This window comes from Notolabrus celidotus, chromosome 9 (assembly GCF_009762535.1).
Source record: "Notolabrus celidotus isolate fNotCel1 chromosome 9, fNotCel1.pri, whole genome shotgun sequence".
Lineage (NCBI taxonomy): Eukaryota > Metazoa > Chordata > Actinopteri > Labriformes > Labridae > Notolabrus > Notolabrus celidotus.
Window position 1 is genome coordinate 30,172,653 of NC_048280.1, and position 17,254 is coordinate 30,189,906.

Consider the following 17,254-nt stretch of genomic DNA (forward strand, 5'->3'; position numbering starts at 1 on the left):
CCAATATGTGTCCTTTTTACCCTCCAGAATAATATTCTGGCAAAGAAAAAAAATAACGTGCTCCTGGAATGCTGTAATTACTCACGTATCCTTGTTATTGTTTATCAGATGCAGTGAAAACCAGGGTACGCGAGAGCTCGGAGCTGCTGACTCGCTATCATCCGCTATCTTTCTTTGCTGCTCTGTCAGCCATTAGCCTATAATTTATGCTTTCACACTCTCAAGGCCTCCTGCTCAAAGCTACGGCACTGCAGCATGCGAGAAAGTTTTCGCTTTCAGTCTGTCGACGGCTGCTCATTGACTGATAAACAGAGACGCAGATAAAATTGAGTGCTCCTCACGCCCACTGCAGGTGTTCCAACAAAAAATAAAAAAGGGAGTTAAAAAAAAAGAGCTCCCATTGGAGTGGAGGTGTGAATTAAACTGCAGCGCACTCAAGCATGAAAGGTGATACATTTTTAAAGCTCAGGTAGGGAAATGCAGACAGACAGACAGACAGACAGATGCTCTCATGATTGTCAGTTCAAACACACAATTCTGGCCATCTGAGAACCTGAAGACTGAGAATGACTTTAATGGTGATATATGATGAAGAAACAGCAGCTGACGTTGCCTCTTTGACAAATTTAAAAAGTTCAAGTGTCGCAGAGAGACTGCAGTACTGTCTGATCAGCATCATGGATTGCTAAAATAAGATCTGTGTGGCTTTCACAGTCCTGGGGGCCATGAAACTGGCTCAGCATATAGGAAATTGAGTAAGAGAACAAGTTAAACCCCCATATAAAGTTGTTCGGTATACTGAAAGTTTCATTTATTCCTCCTTGGCTGCTGAATCGGCACCACAGTGCATCAATAGCAAATTGAACTTGAGGTCAGCCATGGAGCTTCACACACGACTGCTTCTTCACATAATACAGCTCAAGTCTGTTCCATCCAACCTTGGCTGCAAATAATCCCTGCAAATTAATTTCCATCCTAGTCTTTCATTTTGGAGTGTTCTTGACGGAGATAGACAGAAAAACACAGAGAGGTCAAGGTCTGCTTATTTCCTGTTTAGAAACTGCTTTCTTTATATTTAAATTCCTTGAAGGCCATGTTCGCCATACTAAACACAGCTCACAAACTCACAGTTTTCTCCACAGTGTCTCTTGATGTGGCCTGAGGCCGAGTTACCTCTCCTTTTCATCACTGAGCTGTTTTTAACACGCTGTGCTCTGAATGAGCCTGACTCCAAATTAGTGTCCTAAATCCAAACTCATTAACTCTCAAACCAAACAAATCTGTGCCACGCCGTCTACATTCAGATGTCTGTTTGAGATTACCAGCATTTAAAATTCAGCCTTGTTTATTTGGTAATCTGTCTGTGGGAGGATTTAGGCAATTATCTTTGCAGTAGGTTCTGTCAAATTGAGGTGGTGCAGATTGTCCTGCATGAGGAGGGGCTGAAAGGTGACAGACACACAGTCACAAGCAGAGGTAAGAAATTTCAACAGATACATAGTTGAAGATGTTTTTGGGCTGCTCTCTGAGAAATGGTCTTTATTAGTTTATTGATTTGTTCTTGGCTTTAAGGGCCCTGTGGAGCTGCAGCAACAGAAACATAAACATTTTTCAATATTTCTGTGTTAATCTATAGAGATTATTGTTCTATATTTTCCATCTAATCTGCACCCTTAATCTGTGGCTCATAATCCCTGTCTTGTGCATTATTTCATGCTTTGTTCTCTCTGCTCAGGATTATGAATCTTAATGTCATATAGTGCTTCTTATAGAGACCGTGCATCAGGAACAACAGCAGCATCAGTGTGAGAGTCCTGCTCTGTATGCTCAAAGTACTTTTAGCGTCACAACACCCTGGGTCGAATAAAATGAGTCGTTCCATGAGAAAGAAAACCTCCCAGCATGCACCGGGACAATGATGAACAAAAGTCATATTTAATGTGTTATGTCATTGTAAGTGGTGTTATTGGGCTTTACATGTCCCCGAAACTCTAATGTGGTTATGCAGTTAGTTATCATGTTACAGGGGAACTTCATCAATTTTACGCATTAAGCTCAGTCACAAGGACTTCTCCTCAGCATGTGATGTTCTTTGGCTCTGGGCAGCTCCTCTGTAGAAAACAACCTTGATGATATCATTATGACTTAACATGTTCTCTGTCAGGTCTGATGAGAAGTATCAAAGTGAAACTGCACGGCTGAGAAACACTGGTGTGTGAGAAAACATGGTGGCTAACGAGAAATGGTGAGTGAGCTGCATCTTGGGAAATTACCCACTCAGTATGTTTTTAGTTTCACGAGTGAAAAATATTGCTTTCTTTCTATTCCAACCTCTGTTGCTTTCTTTAAGACCACTATCCAAATTTGTTTCCAATGACTCCTCTAGCTTTATAAAAAAGTTAATCTGAATCACTTAAGTTTCCTTTTAAGAGACCTACATGATAAGAGCCATGTTGCATTCATGACTGCTGACTTTCTCCCCATTGTTTTTACATATGGAGTGATAAAAAACCTTAGAGTTAAAGAAAAATAATTCTGACTGTTCCTGTTGTCATCAGTCAGGACATGGACTCTTTGATTATAAAGGACATATACTTTTAAGATATACTCATGTGAATTCACAGTTTCACCTGTAAAACACATAATGTATTTAATATTTGCTTTAGGTCATTAAAAAAGACATTTAGATTATTAGTTGGATTAATGAATCATTTGTGACAGATGTAGTTTTCATTCAAAACAGCTGTTAGCTTCAAAATATGACCAACTAGGTCCAGCTCTTGATTTACTTTGGCAAGTAAGTAATAATTAATGTGAAATGTGAGGTTATAAATAAAGTAGGGAAGCCAGCCTTAAAAAGCAGCATTTGGTTTGGCTTCATTAAGCAAAAATTATCCAAGACAGCTGAATGTTGTGGATATTCATTAGTAAACTAGAGAAATGTGGAAACAATTTTTAATTTATTTGGTTATGTTTGGCATAAAAAAAACTACTTTGAAATGTTTGTGAAAAGGTTGTGTTTAAGTACCTATTTGTGTGTGTTCACCTAATGTAACTAATAAAAAGACTTTCCATGGTTAATGGGAAATGTACTTATACTATATGCTTTTCTAGTCTGTCTGACCACCAGTATGGAACCATCAGTATCAACCACCCACACGCACACGCACACGCACACACACACACACACACACACACACATATATATGCTACCTTCAGAAGAAGTCAAAACAGAACAGTTTTTTATTTGATCACTTATCCATAATTGATTGCCCATGACTTCCACTGTCTTCAGACTCATCGTGTCACCTGACTTTGCTACTGCATCAAAACAATAACGTATAGAAGAAGCAACAGATATAAATCTAGAGTTATACCTAATGTGTCACGTTGTCATCCACAGTCCAAGCTACCTTAAATGACTTTGGAATGAGTACAGAATTGTTCCATGACTGAGAGGTTAAGTTTCCACATCTCTTTTTTTGTGTTTATCACTGCACCTTGACTTCACAATCACTGTCCCCAGTCTGATCACGTCCACACTTGGACTTGAGCATGTCTGTTTTGCAAACTGGTGCTTGCAGGTAGCATACATGTTCAAACAGCCTTTTACTGTTATACTCTACACATGCTATTCTGCACAGTGGGGCTCAAACATCAAAGAGAAGTACAAAATAAAAACACATTCTTGAGCGGAGGGGAGCTTTAAGAAAAATATTATTCATAGGTTTGACATCTTCTTTCAGGGGGCTAAGCTTTTTTATTAATAGCAGCAGTTTAGTAGAAATTCAAGAACAATCGATAAACATACTCATTAAAAACATAACACAGAGATCGTAATGGCTGCTGCGAGGATGCTTTAGCCCACAAAACATCCATTTGCAAAATCTCATTATTGATCTCTTGTGAGACAAAGAAAAAAAGGAAAGAGTATAACACCAGGAAGTATGAAATTTTCATATATGGTTAAAAGCTCAGTCTAAAATATATCACAGACTCAAAAATAACATCAAATTTTCCTCAGCTCTGTGCAACCACAGTAATAAAATTGCCTTATTAATTCAGCATTGATCCCATATGGAACATTTTATCTGTCTTACAAAGAAAACATGGAGCAGGTGCCTTGCTCAGTGACTTTTCTGGGTGCGGAAGTGGTGAAGAACCAGACCCCTCAGTCTAACAATGGTCTCTTTAAGAGCCAGGCCACCCTGCTCTGCAACCACGCGCTCATTTGTCTGGGTGAGCCCGTAAAAAAGGACCTCTGGGTGTCTTGGGTCAGACCCCAGGTTGGGAGGCACTTTGCCAAAAACAGGCCCTCAGTCTTCTCACAATGAAACGGTCTTAATCAAGCGGTGTAATGGCTGTTGGGGGCCCCTCGCCTGCGTCAGGGGCCAGTGTTCAGAGAGGCTAATGGGCGGAGACCTGTTTGTGTGCCTTTTTTGAAATCCTCCCAGGTCCCTGCTGTGATGCGTACTGCAGGAGCAGACTGGGGGCGCACACACGCTGCAGCACCACACACACACATCATTTCCAGTGGAGATTGGCACACAGAGACGCAGCGCCACGACCACTCCGCTGTGTCTGCTCGGTACGGACTGCTGAAACTTCTGCGCAGAGAGGCGGATAGATTCATCCAGCTCGTCCCAGATAGCGGATTAAATCCACGCTCTCTTCTCTTTCTTTCCTTTTTTTCCTCGCTTTTCTCCTCCTCCTCCTCCTCCTCCTCTGGTTTCGTGTTACAAAGCCTTGGGAGGGAGTTGCGTGGAGAGCCAGTTCCTCTGTTAGAAACTGAATGACAGGATCATATTGCTCGATTTGACGTGAAGTCCACACATTATAGGAAAAAAATAAGAGAGGATACAAGGAAAGAAGAGGGGGAAGCCGCGTGAGGATTCGTCAGAAGCTGCTGAGGATGTGGAATAATGTATAACTCCAATTCAAAAACAAACCCGAGATAACGGAGAGAGGGGAGAGGGTGGACAGGATACTGGATCTTTCGTCAGAGAGAGAGACGCTGAGAGGAAAGCGCAGGACGCGTTGTTTGACTGCGGTCACCACCACCATCACCGGAAAAATAAGGTAAGTTTGGAGCCGTTTTTGTCTTAATGATGCGTGCAGATGTGTGGCGGCTGGATTAAAAGTAGACGAAGGGGAGCAGTGGGGGAAAACATCTTCATCGGGAGTCTCATGATCTCCAACTGTTGCCACGAAGCCCCCTTTTCTTCAGAATAGGAGTCCTTCGGATATAATGTCTTGTTACAACTGATCATTTCGGTGCTGTGGGTTTTGTATTGGGATTTTTACGCGGTGCAACTTTATCTCCATTTCGCGCAGAGTAAACACAACGCAGTGCGGTCATGAGCAGCTGGAAGGGAATCAGCTCACGGGGTTTACTGTAGTCTGTGTATGTGCTGTATCAGCTCCAAAATCACAGCACAGAGATAAAACTATGCCCCATAATCTGCACTATATCACAACAGTGTGTGTTGTAACGTGGCGGAATTATTCACAGGCTCTGTGTCACCTCTAAGCAAAATCACTTACTCATATTTTAAGACTTTTCTGTAAAAAATTCTGAATATAGAGTGCTTGTTTTGTTCTATAATGAACTTTTGTAAACCCACCTTTCTTTGATAATATTTTCAAACTTAAATGGCATCATTATAAGATACAATGTGTTGTTCCTAACTTTGTGACTTGTGTTTCTGTCTTAACAAAGCTTCTTGGTGTAAAGAGACAGAAAACAACCAGAAAGTGGTTGCACAAAGTTCTGCAGGAGCCTACAGCAGACATAGAAAGAGATTTAACAGCTTAATGTAACATAGTAGTTGGAGGTGTCATGTATGACAGCCCTCATCCACTTCCATTACCATCAAAGCAATGAGTCCCTTCTGTTGCTGCTTCTGTTTCCCGCTTTGCTCAGCTGACACTCAGAAATGAAGCCCTTATGGTGACAATAATCCACTGCCTTGAGATATTACTCTAGAGTGCTTTTTCCCTCCTTCCCCTTCTGATTTTTTTTTTTACCCCTTAATGAAGTAAGTATTAGCCTCAGTTGAGTGATTATTGTAATTACTGAGGGGGGGCAGCCGAGCATCCAGGCTGGACAGTATGAGGAAGGATTTGTGTAAATAAAAAGGTGGTTGGTTTTAGAAGAAGAAGAAGAAGAAGAAGAAGGGGAAGAGGAGGAGGGTCGGGGGTCTACTTGGTTTACAAGCTGGATGGTGCCACTGCCAGTTAACCAACAGACAGTTTGGAGAGGGGGGTCTGTGAGTGTTGTGGGAGAAGTTAGTGGAGTCGTGCTTATGTGATGTGGGAGTGTGTGAGCATTACTGTGCAGGAGGAACTATTTTCTACTTGAACATGTGTGTAATATCTTCGCAAAGTTTGTCATAGGATTTATCTTTCATATGTATGTAGGTGGTTTAGTCGGTAGGTCTGTGTGTGTGTGTGTGTGTGTGTGTGTGTGTGTGTGTGTGTGTGTGTGTGTGTGTGTGTGTGTGTGTGTGTGTGTGTGTGTGTGTGTGTGTGTGTGTGTGTGTGTGTGAGTGCATGTGTGTATGTGCGTGTAGCTCTATAATTTGCAAAAAGTAATGAAAGTAACAGAGCCATAGATTTCAACCCGAGCTCTGACATTTACAGTGCAGGAGGATGTAGCTAGAAAAATTCACTTTATTCACTTTTTAATTTGTCAAATCAAGCTGAGTGACCTTTAAGAATAAACATAACCCTTAATATAAAAAACACAAAGCAGATCAAACAAGCCTGGAGCAGGTTACATGGAGATATGTTTGAAGACCAGCTTGATTCTTGAAGTATCTCTTATGACATTTGCATTATACTCAGTCTGAGAAAAAGCCCTGAAAATCCAGTTTCATCCAGAGCAGTTGCAACAAAGACACACATATACATATACATATACACACACACACACACACACACACACACACACACACACACACACACACACACACACACACACACACACACACACACACACACACACACACACACACACACACACACACACACTGCAGCCCTCTGGCCCCAGATGTTAATGCCTCCATTGAGAGGGCCACAGGACTCCTGTCGACTTGATCTCTTCATTGTCGGACAGACAATGGACTCCACATCCTGATGGCCGGCCTCCTTCCCGTCCTCCCTCACACACTCTTCATCCTCCTCACACACACACACACACACACACACACACACACACACACACACACACACACACACACACACGCAGGAGGCAGTCATGCAGACAAAGAGCCACATGCATCAGACATAGATTGCATGCTTTTACAGACCGATTCAGGCATGCACATGTGCGTAAATGCGACCAGTTTATCATGTTTTATTTATATTCTGTTGTGGTGTTTGAGTACAAGTTGGACATGTGACATTTCTCAAAATGTTGATGTGTTTTTTTCTGGTAGATGAGTATTTGTGCATGTTCTTATCTCTCCTCTGGATGTTGGGTTGTGCAGAGCTTATATTTTAAGATGTTTTGTTCTTAAATGCCAGGCCAACATTGTTATTTTCCTCAACACTTAGTTAATTTTTACTCTTTGAAATGTCACAAATGAAAGCCTGTCAAAATTTCCATGCTGTCTTTAGATGTAATCTTTTGTGAGAAGTCTTCAATACAATTATATTTAATTAAAACATCAGAAAGCTGCAAATGCTAATGAAAATGTAGTGAAAGTATAAAAACACTGAAAGTCTGAATAGATATTTTTAAAATAGTTGCTTTATTCACTTAATTGGTGTTTAATAAGTCAATTCATTAAGCCCTTGCGCTGCTCTTTACTGGTCTCCATATGTTTCTTTGCGCATGTGTGCACATACGTGACATAACCTGTGTTTTGACACCAAAGGGCCAACATTACATCATAGCCACTACACCATTACTGCACCAGATGTCTCCTGCCTGCCCTGTGAGTGTGCGTTTGTGTGTGTGTGTTAAATTGTCATCCCTGTGTCATGTGCATCACGTCAGTATGGCAGCCCACATGGTGAGCAGCTGAATACACGGCTAACCCTGCGTGATAACGTGATGATTTCTGATAATAGAACTAAAGCTTTCCAAACAGGAGCGCTCTCACACACACGGATCATTCAGTGTGTGTTCATGCTGCTGTGTTGTGAGATCCTGTGGTCTTGAATTCATGGCGATAATGTATTTGTGATGGTCAAAATTGTTCTTTCACATCAGCTTCTGAGCAACAGATGATGTGCCAGCTTCCCAGGAGGCGTTTTTTTTAAACATCCTCTTCATTGAAAAAAACGTCTCATCCCTCCTCTATTGGCCTTTCTTTCCTTTCAAAACTTTATTTCAGAAGCAGATTTGTTTTTGTTTTCAAACTGGTCCATGTGTCCCGCTGAGCTCCGGCCATGCCCTTCGTGCTCTGATGCCGCATGAACAGATTCACCCTGACATAGATTTTTTTGATGCTTCACAGGATGTGTGTTTAAATGTGTGTTTGTGTTGAACAGAGATATGGTTCATGGCAGGCCAGATGCAGGGTCTGGGGAGAAAAGACAGATGGATTGTGTGTGTGTGTGTGTGTGTGTGTGTGTGTGTGTGTGTGTGTGTGTGTGTGTGTGTGTGTGGTGTGTGTGTGTGTGTGTGTGTGTGTGTGTGTGTGTGTGTGTGTGTGTGTGTGTGTGTGTGTGTGTGTGTGTGTGTGTGTGTGTGTGTGTGTTGGAGGGAGAACAGCTGGAGGCGGGGCTGGGCCGAACATGCTGATGTTTAGAAGAAGGAAGGAAAAGGGCTTGTTTACAGGACCATCATGGTAAATGGGCTTTGGCACGGGGCAGGGTCAGAGTGATATAAATCCCTTTTTAATGCTTCTTGTGCAAGATCATGCATTAATTTTTCCTTTCAGTTCGTTTTCAAGGAAGCTTTTATCTTATGGAGACTAAGTAATGTGTATGTGTGCTTGTGTCAAGGGAAGGTGTGATGCATGCGCAGCTGTGGACTCAAAACAACACAGTGACACTGGTCTTGCTCACTCAATCATAATCATTCACACTCACCTTGAGGATTTTCACCATTACTGTGCATAATAACCACAGTCAAGTGAACTCATGGCATCATTGTTGTCTCTTAGTTAGACCAAAAACCATAAATCTTGTCACTTTGTCTAAACAGGATGTTGCTTCTAATGCTTCCTTCCTTCAAATCCTGTGATCAGTCTTTATTTCTCTTTTCCTTTCCTGAGGAGGACACACATGTCGGAAGGCCCATTTTAGGTTGGTACATGGGCCTTGTCTCCTTCCACCATCTGCACTGTTGAAAAAGTTTCACTCTAGGAAAAGCAACCTCTACTTCTTCTCCACCCTACAGCAATCTCTATTTATGCTATAAATCAATCTAAGGGGAACCAGATAGCGGCGGCCCAGATAGCTCAGCAAATTGCAGCACAAAACACACCACTTTCACCAATTTGAAAGCACATGAGGGAATTAACGAAATGGCCTGTGAACTGGTGATCCAAGAAAGGCTGAGAGTCGAACACAAAACAAAGAATGCAAGTTGCATCACAGAAGAAGTGTCTAAAAGGAGCTAAAAACGAATTAACATGTCTGATTGGATGAGGCTGACTACAAGGCTGACATAAAAGTCTACGAACTGAAACCTCAGACGAAGAAATCCAAAATAAAGAAGCATTTGTTGGTTTCATCTACGAGTGTTTAGCTATTTTTGAAGCTGAATTGTTGTTCAATAAATCAAAGGTGTATTTGTTCAGTGCACTGCAAGTGTACGTAGATGCATACTGAAAAATCAAGGCCTTCTTAAAATACCTGATTTGCAATCTTTTCATTTAAACACAAACCAAAAAATGATGCTCAGGATTAGCAGTCGTCTTTATTAGGCTCCTCTTTCATTATTTACAAATGTTTCAATATCTCTAGAGGTTCCTTTGTATGCAGCTTTAGGTTTTGCTGCTTCTTTCTACTCGTTCATAGAAGTGTTTCAATGTCTCATTCGTGGTGCTGCTATAAGTCTTTGCTGTTTTGATACTACAGAAAGCACAATGAATATTGAATGCATACTGTGCACGATCTGAAGAACACACACACGCGTGCCTCTCACTGCACAGCCTCCAGCCCCCTCACAGTGGCTTTAAGGCCTGTTGAGAAGTTTCCATCAGGCAGTGAAGATGGATCCAGAGGGTTTTGGCAGCGGCTGTGATTGCAGTTGTTCCGAGACGAGAAGCTCTCTCTGCAACGTAGCCCTTCCCTTTGAGCTCTAGCTCTCCCTCGCCATCTCTCTCTCTTTCATCCTCTGTGTTTGTCACCCACTCATGCACACATTTTTTTCTCTTCTTCCCTCTCACTTGTTTTCGGCTCAATTCGAGTAGCATAATGAGGTCATTTTGCATTGCAAAAGTGTAAGCACTCACCACTTATATAGCTCAACTTTAATTGAACAGACAAGTGCATATTCAGCCCATTGTGAATGAAAACTGCTTTTAAAGAGGAGGATCGTGTAATCCTATTGGTGGGTCTCATAGTACCACAGCTCCCTGCATACCTCAGGAGCAGCCGTCATGGATCTCTCTCTTATTCTCTTACAACACTTGAGTTACATTTAATAAAGCCTTATTGGCATTGTTGTCAAAATTAACGTCACTGCCCAAAATCGTAATATTCTCAGAGTATAGAATACAAGGCAGTAATGAATATTTGTCACTCTCTATGAATGATGCAGCTCCCCTTTGGGGCAATCAATAAATAAATAAGCCCTGAGGGAGGAGAAGTGTTTCCAGGAAAGTCAGACTGGTGGAAAATTCAATATGGTGCAAACTCACTCTCCTAGAGGCAAATCTGTAGAGCAAGTATAGCTGAATGCACCAAATTTTTTCCCTTTTGTATTGTGGAAGTTTAGTTTGTCAGAGCTTTTCATTCTGACCTGTAATTTCCCCCCCCCCTGTCTGGCTGATCAATGTAATTCTAAAAATGTCAGAATGTGGTGCTGAGAGACATCGCCCTAATCTAATCACTGCCGTCTGAAACAAATGAAGCAACAGATGGAGAGTAATCCATAGCTCCCCTGCCATGACGTACAGATTTGTGCTTTTCATTTAAAAACAACAAACCCTGTATTTGTCTTTATGTGACTGGCCTCAGAGAGATACTGGAGGCTTTTAGGAGACGCCTGGTGGAGCTGCTCTGGGAGGCTCAAGTCCTCTACATTATTTATGTGTGTTAGAATGGAAGAGGAGGAGAGGCCTGACCTGCTTGTTTGTTACCAGCTGACCACTGTTGGCCATCTGCTGTCTCTCTGCCTCTCTGTCTCTCTCTGTCTGGATGTCATTACCCCCCCCCCCCCCCCCCCCCCCCTCAATATCTATCTCTATGATGTTGTGCAGTCTATGCATCTGTTTATCCATCAATAACAGGATTTCTCTCCAAGTTTTATGTATAGCAGGACGCAGAGTTAGAAAGGTTAAATTGATTTTTTGCTAGCTGTGACTGAGGGTTCAGTAAAAACGTCATAAATGATGTCAGAGGATGACAACACAGTAAAAAATTAAGTATTACCTAACAGAAGGCTTGGCATTTAGTGTTCAGGTCTTTCTGTTTCCATAACTAAGTATGAAGCTACAATAAGGTAAACACTTTGTTCACGTAACATAGCTTGGAGACTTTAAAAGTAGGGAGGTTTAGCTAGCTGCTAGCTGGAGCTTTAGCTAGGTAAGAGACAACCTTGCAGAATTGTAAATCTTCCTCATATCACCACTCTGAGTTTTTAAAAAAAAAATTGGAAGAATAGTTCAATATTTTTTATCGTGAGTCAGACTGGAAGGTCAACCTCTCATAGTTAGCTAAATAAAATACTAAAGCTAGCAGCAACTCTGCAGTTTGTTCAGAGGATGACTAAGCATACTACTTCCTGGCAAAGAGGGAAAATAATGTTAAAAACGGTAGACATATTTGGAAATATGTCTTTGGGCTTTCTTGTCAATACAGCTCTCATGTAGTAAGATACAATATACGCCAGCAGCTGCTTTGCTTAGTGTAGTGGAGAAAATGCAAGCAAGGATGCAGCTAGCTTATTATTACCTAACGATAAGGTTCACTTTAATCTAAATACATCTCTCTCCTTCTTTTGAGCATACTTTAGGAAGAAAAAATATGCTTCCTTGAAGCTTGGGTTGGTAGTCAGATTTAGATACATTTTTTATATACAGGTTAAAATGATCTTTATATCCCGATGGTAATCAATACATAATGTGTTCTTAAAAAAGAGTGAAAAAATGTTGCTATCCACAGCCGGAGTAAATGGAGACGGAGTCCTGAGGAAATGCTACTTTCAAATTCATGCTAGTTTTCTGTGGCTACCAACCCTAGCTTTAAAGAAACTGTTAAAAAGATACTAGCATGAGAAAAGAGCTAGTTTAGCATACAAAATACAAGCAGGAAGAAGAGCTAGCTTCCAGTTCCGTCTTGACTGACAACCTCATGAATGCAGGCCTGCAACATATAACTTTTCAAGTTCAAGGAAAAGTTATTTTGAGAATGTCTTACATAGAATGAGGCAACATGAAGCAGATGCTAAGCAATTTGTTTTGAGAAAACAGGAGACAGGGAAGTAGCTAGCTTCATTTCCTGGTAAATCATTAAAGCATCATGTAATAGCATCTGCCTGTGTACAGCAGCATCCATCTATGCTGTGTCTGTGGCTATCCAATCTGTTTTCTCAGTCAAAGAAAAGCTTAGGGAGTGAAATCTTTATCATATTTGATACTTGTCCAGTAATTTCCTCTTCAGATAACAGCTGGACTCATCCTTCCTGTTTCATCCTGTTTCCTGGGTCTGCCTGCTCTTGGCTGTGGTTGAAATTATAAAGCAGGATTGGGGAGAGATAGTTATATGCTCGGCCAAAGCCCTTGTCAGCAAGCCAACTGTGTTTCAGGGGCATCGTGCGAGGTATTTAGCATGTTTTCGGAGGCCCCTGATGCGCCTGTTTGCCGGCTGCTTGTTGTTTTGTTTGTTCCGACTCAGCAGATGTTTTCTGGCTGAGTTGTCCGCACTGTGTTTTGTGTACAGAGGACCGTGGAATTGTTCTCTTTTTTGTTACTCTGGTTTTGGTGACACGTCAAAGCTATTTGGAGCCAGTGTGAATGTGGAGGTTCCCATTGTTTACTGTCAGTGGCAGCATTTCTTTGTGCAAATCTGTGTGGGTGAATGTACTTTGCATAGAATATATGCATATTCAGCTTTTGCTTGTTGCTCTTTTTATCCATTGTTTCCTGGAAAGTGTATGCCGTGTAAAGCGGATACCAGGAGACAACAAAATGCATGCTTGTGGACTGAATATCTAAGATTATGTTGTGTAAATGTGTTTGAGAATAATGATGCAGATGTGGCGTGCAGTAGTGAGTGTGCAGTGGAAAATAGGCCCCTCACCCCCTCTTTCCCCGTGCTAACCAGAGCATGTTAGTTTGTTTTTATGACAGCCTTTTTTTGGCATTGTTCTGGTCCGGTAGAGCTCGCCCTCCCTACCGTGGGACTGGCCGTTAGTGGGCAGGAAGTGCCGGGAGCGCTCAGCATGAGCGTACACACACACATACTGTATCGCAGCGTCCTGCACACACAGCCCCTCCCAAGCTATCGCCCCACACTCCTACATAAAGTTTTGAAAGGACAATAAAAAGTTACCCTGCGGCTCACAGGCTGGTAAGCTCCAGCTTATCCAGGAAGGAGCTGCAGCCGGGCTAATGGCCTCTCTCCGGGGTAGGCACTACAGAGGGGCCCATGCAGGCTTATCAGCAGCAGGAGGGCCCCTACATGGCTACTCTATTTGAGCTTAGCTGAACTGTGTGGGAGTAGCTTAGTGTCCGTAGCTGTTGGGAGATTGAGAGCTACCTGTACTTATTTCCTGTTGTAGTTTTCGGCGTAATCTTGGTGGTATAGGAAAATCAAGTTACTCCCTCCTAAAGGAAAACAGAAGTTTGCCCAGTGTAGCACCTCTAATTGGAAATTAAAAGTTAACTTAGCACGTCTTAATGGAAACCCAGCCTGTCAAGGCTTACTGGGAAGTCAATGCCACTCTTTATTGTTGAGAAATCAATGATAGACCCATGTGGCTTTTGTTCTCCGAGAGCATTTCTTTCAAGTACCAAGGGGCCTTTTTGGCAGGTGTGAAGAGCTTTGCGGTCAATATGTGAAATAGCATTTAAATATCACTACAGCTGAGGTGTATTTCTTTTCTTTCATCCAGATCTCTCAGTTAAAAGCCAGCAGGATGTGCAGAATATGACTGAAAGTGAGATGAAGTGACTGACTAATCAGATTTTGCCTCATAGATCCTGGTGCGATGACTCCAGCGTGATCTGAGCCCATGAGTCACTGCTCTCTCGCTTCATTTATAGTGAAGCAGGAACTGATGCAGTGTTCAGAGCAGCTGCTAACTCTACTGCAGCAAAGTAACCTGTCACTGTAACTGTCGCCTCGTATGAAAGATTTGCTAAACATAAGACTTCTTATCTGCCCTGAATGCAAAGCCAATACAGACTGTACAGCACCATGCCAAGATATACTGAACCTGCTGTTTGTTTTTGTTGACAGTGTTAGCTCCTTTCGTGCTTGTCTACTTTGCATATTGCTTGTGATAAATGTTATTAGATCCTGAGAATACCACACACAGTAATTACTCAATGCAAATAGAGGGATGAGGTTGACATATAGGATATTTGATGGTGATTGCATGTTAAGTAAGGTTAAAACAATGCTAAATGTCACTGTCATGATGGCTTCATGGTAAAGAAAAATGTCAACTGCACAACAGGAACTGTCCATCCATCCATTATCTCTACCACTTTCCTCTCTGGGGGTCATGAGGGGTTGGAGAAAAATCGCAACTGTCATGGATTGTGAGGCCAGATTACACCCTGGACATGTCAGCAGTCAATAACAGGGCTGACATATGGAGACAAATAACCGAACACAATCAAACATGCGGGAAATTTAGAGCCACCAATCAACCCAGCGAGCATGTCTTTGGACTGAGGAGGGAAGCCGGCGTACCAGAATGAAACCCACACATGCACAAGATGCAAACTCCACACAGAGGGGGACCCTGTCCAATCAGGATCTGAACCAAAAACATATTTTATAAGGCAAACGGAGCTGACCTCTGCACCACAGTGCGACCCTCACAGTGGGAAGAATTTGCTGGAAACTGAGAGGATGAGCTGAAGCAGTTGGGGGTTAACAGTATTTACACCAAATTATACAGCATTAATTTCCTTTCATCAAAACAAATGGAAAATGTAAACTCCAAACTTTAAATTTAAATTGTAGTCAGGATTGGGTAAAGTCTACTGAAGAAGCACCAAGCTGTCACTGCAGACAGAGCAATACAATGTTGCAACTTTTGGAAGTTATGGAAGCATTGCAGTATGACAGAAATGCTGGTTGGTCTGTCGCCTGCACGCTATGCAGTCTGAATGCACAGTGTGTGATTTTGAGTATGAGACAAATGTTTAAATATATACTACACTGCCCAGGAATTTTTAATATGAGATATCCGGTTAGTGGGCGAAATCATTTTTGTTCTAAACAGCAGCTGCTTACACTTTGCAATCCCTTAACAGTGTATCAAAGGTCCACCATCACTCCACACATGAACTCCTCAATGGCGTACCATTGGTGTCCCAGTGTGTGAGTTCACATTGCAGTACACCGTTGTTGAAGCGTGAGGGGCACAGCGTATAAACACACAGTGGGAGCTCCACACACACACTCAGATATGCACACAGCGCTGTTCCACCCTGCCAGCTCAGACTCTACACATTGCCACCGACTTCACCCCCATTACGTCTCTGTTACTACCTCCATCTGCAGATCAGAGGTGGAACAACTCCTTCCCACCAGTCTGCCTCCATATATTACACATTTCAGGTGAGGTTCAACAAGGATGTAAATATCCCTCCTTGAACCAGCAATCTGTTAAGTGTGAAAGTTAGAATGCATCCTGCTTGGTATGTTGGGATTTTACAACCACATATGAGCAGTACACACACTTTTACTTACTCTGTGTAACTCTGTTTGGAAATCTGATGATGAAGAAGGCATTAAAATGTGAATAACAGGTAAAACATATCAAGAGTTTAATGTGGCGTGAGTCTGTCTGCTATCTGTATAGCCCCTTATTTTAGGATGAAAGTGGATTTATAGGTGTTTACTGAGCCACAGCGAGCCACATTAGCTACGCAGCAGCAGTTTCTCTGACAAGTTTAAATTGCCGATGGAGATGCCTGATAGTGACGACATTGTAAGGCAAGCTGACGGTTGACACTTATCTCCGACTTGTCTCTGTATTTTAAACTGAGATGAGGCAACCCCAGAGTTATATTAAGTTCATGCGAAGGCCAGCTTGTGTTGTTTATGAACTGAAGCATGATTCAGCCTGATAATGTGTGGTACATTTTCTGGTCTTGGCTTGGTGATGTCAGCGGGTGAAATCCAACACTAAACTATAAATATCTGTGCTACCTACAGCAGGACCCCCGTTAACCCCTTGCATCTAGTATAAATCCAGCTTTATTGATTCTTTTTCTTTGCTCCGCCGCTACACACTGCTAGCTTAGCACAAGGCTTGTTTATTGGTGCCCATGCTGGTCAGCACCTTATTGGCCTCACCTCTAGTTCAGCACTAGAGTCTGCTTTAAGCCCAGCTGTATCAGCACCTGCAGACATAATAATCCTGTTGTTGAGGTGTTGGTTGGACTCGTGGGCCGGGGAGGGGGTGGAAAAGAGAGACCGAGCATGTTTGCCCCCTCACCCAACCCTATCCTGCTGCAGACTCACCTTTGACCCCCGGCTGGCTGCACTCTCCCCTTCCCCTGCTGCTCTTTCCAGACCACTGCTCTCTGCATGACGTCTGTCTGAAGAGAGGGATGGAAGAGAAGAACCGAGAGAAAAATGGTCAATGGGATGAGGGCACAGTGGTGTGAGAGAAAAGAGATAAAGAAGGGTTAGACAAACATGAGCTGGCAAGAAGGGGAAAATAGAAAAAAGCATACGGGTTGCCAGGTTTGGCCCACTCCTAGAGAGAAACAGAGATTGGAAAGCGTGCATGCCCAGACAACAGCCCTGAGAAACGAAGATAACAGGCAACCAGCAGTCAACAATTACACCATCAATTTCCAACTTGGCTTTCACCTTCTCTCACTCTCTCTTTTAATCTTTCTCATCTTTTGCTTCTTGGTATTCTCTTTTCTTCCCTCTACTCCCT

The 17,254-nt window shown here is 42.4% G+C and overlaps 1 protein-coding gene across 1 annotated transcript in view; it reads left to right on the forward strand.

Annotated features, from left to right (window-relative positions):
• The first annotated feature begins 4,464 nt into the window (after positions 1–4,464).
• Positions 4,465–17,254, forward strand: part of sema4c (sema domain, immunoglobulin domain (Ig), transmembrane domain (TM) and short cytoplasmic domain, (semaphorin) 4C) — a 114,811-nt gene continuing 102,021 nt past the window's right edge. Inside the window, exon 1 of the mRNA XM_034693048.1 lies at positions 4,465–5,079. The gene's annotated coding sequence lies outside the window, so the exon portion shown is untranslated. The remainder of the gene's footprint in view (positions 5,080–17,254) is intronic.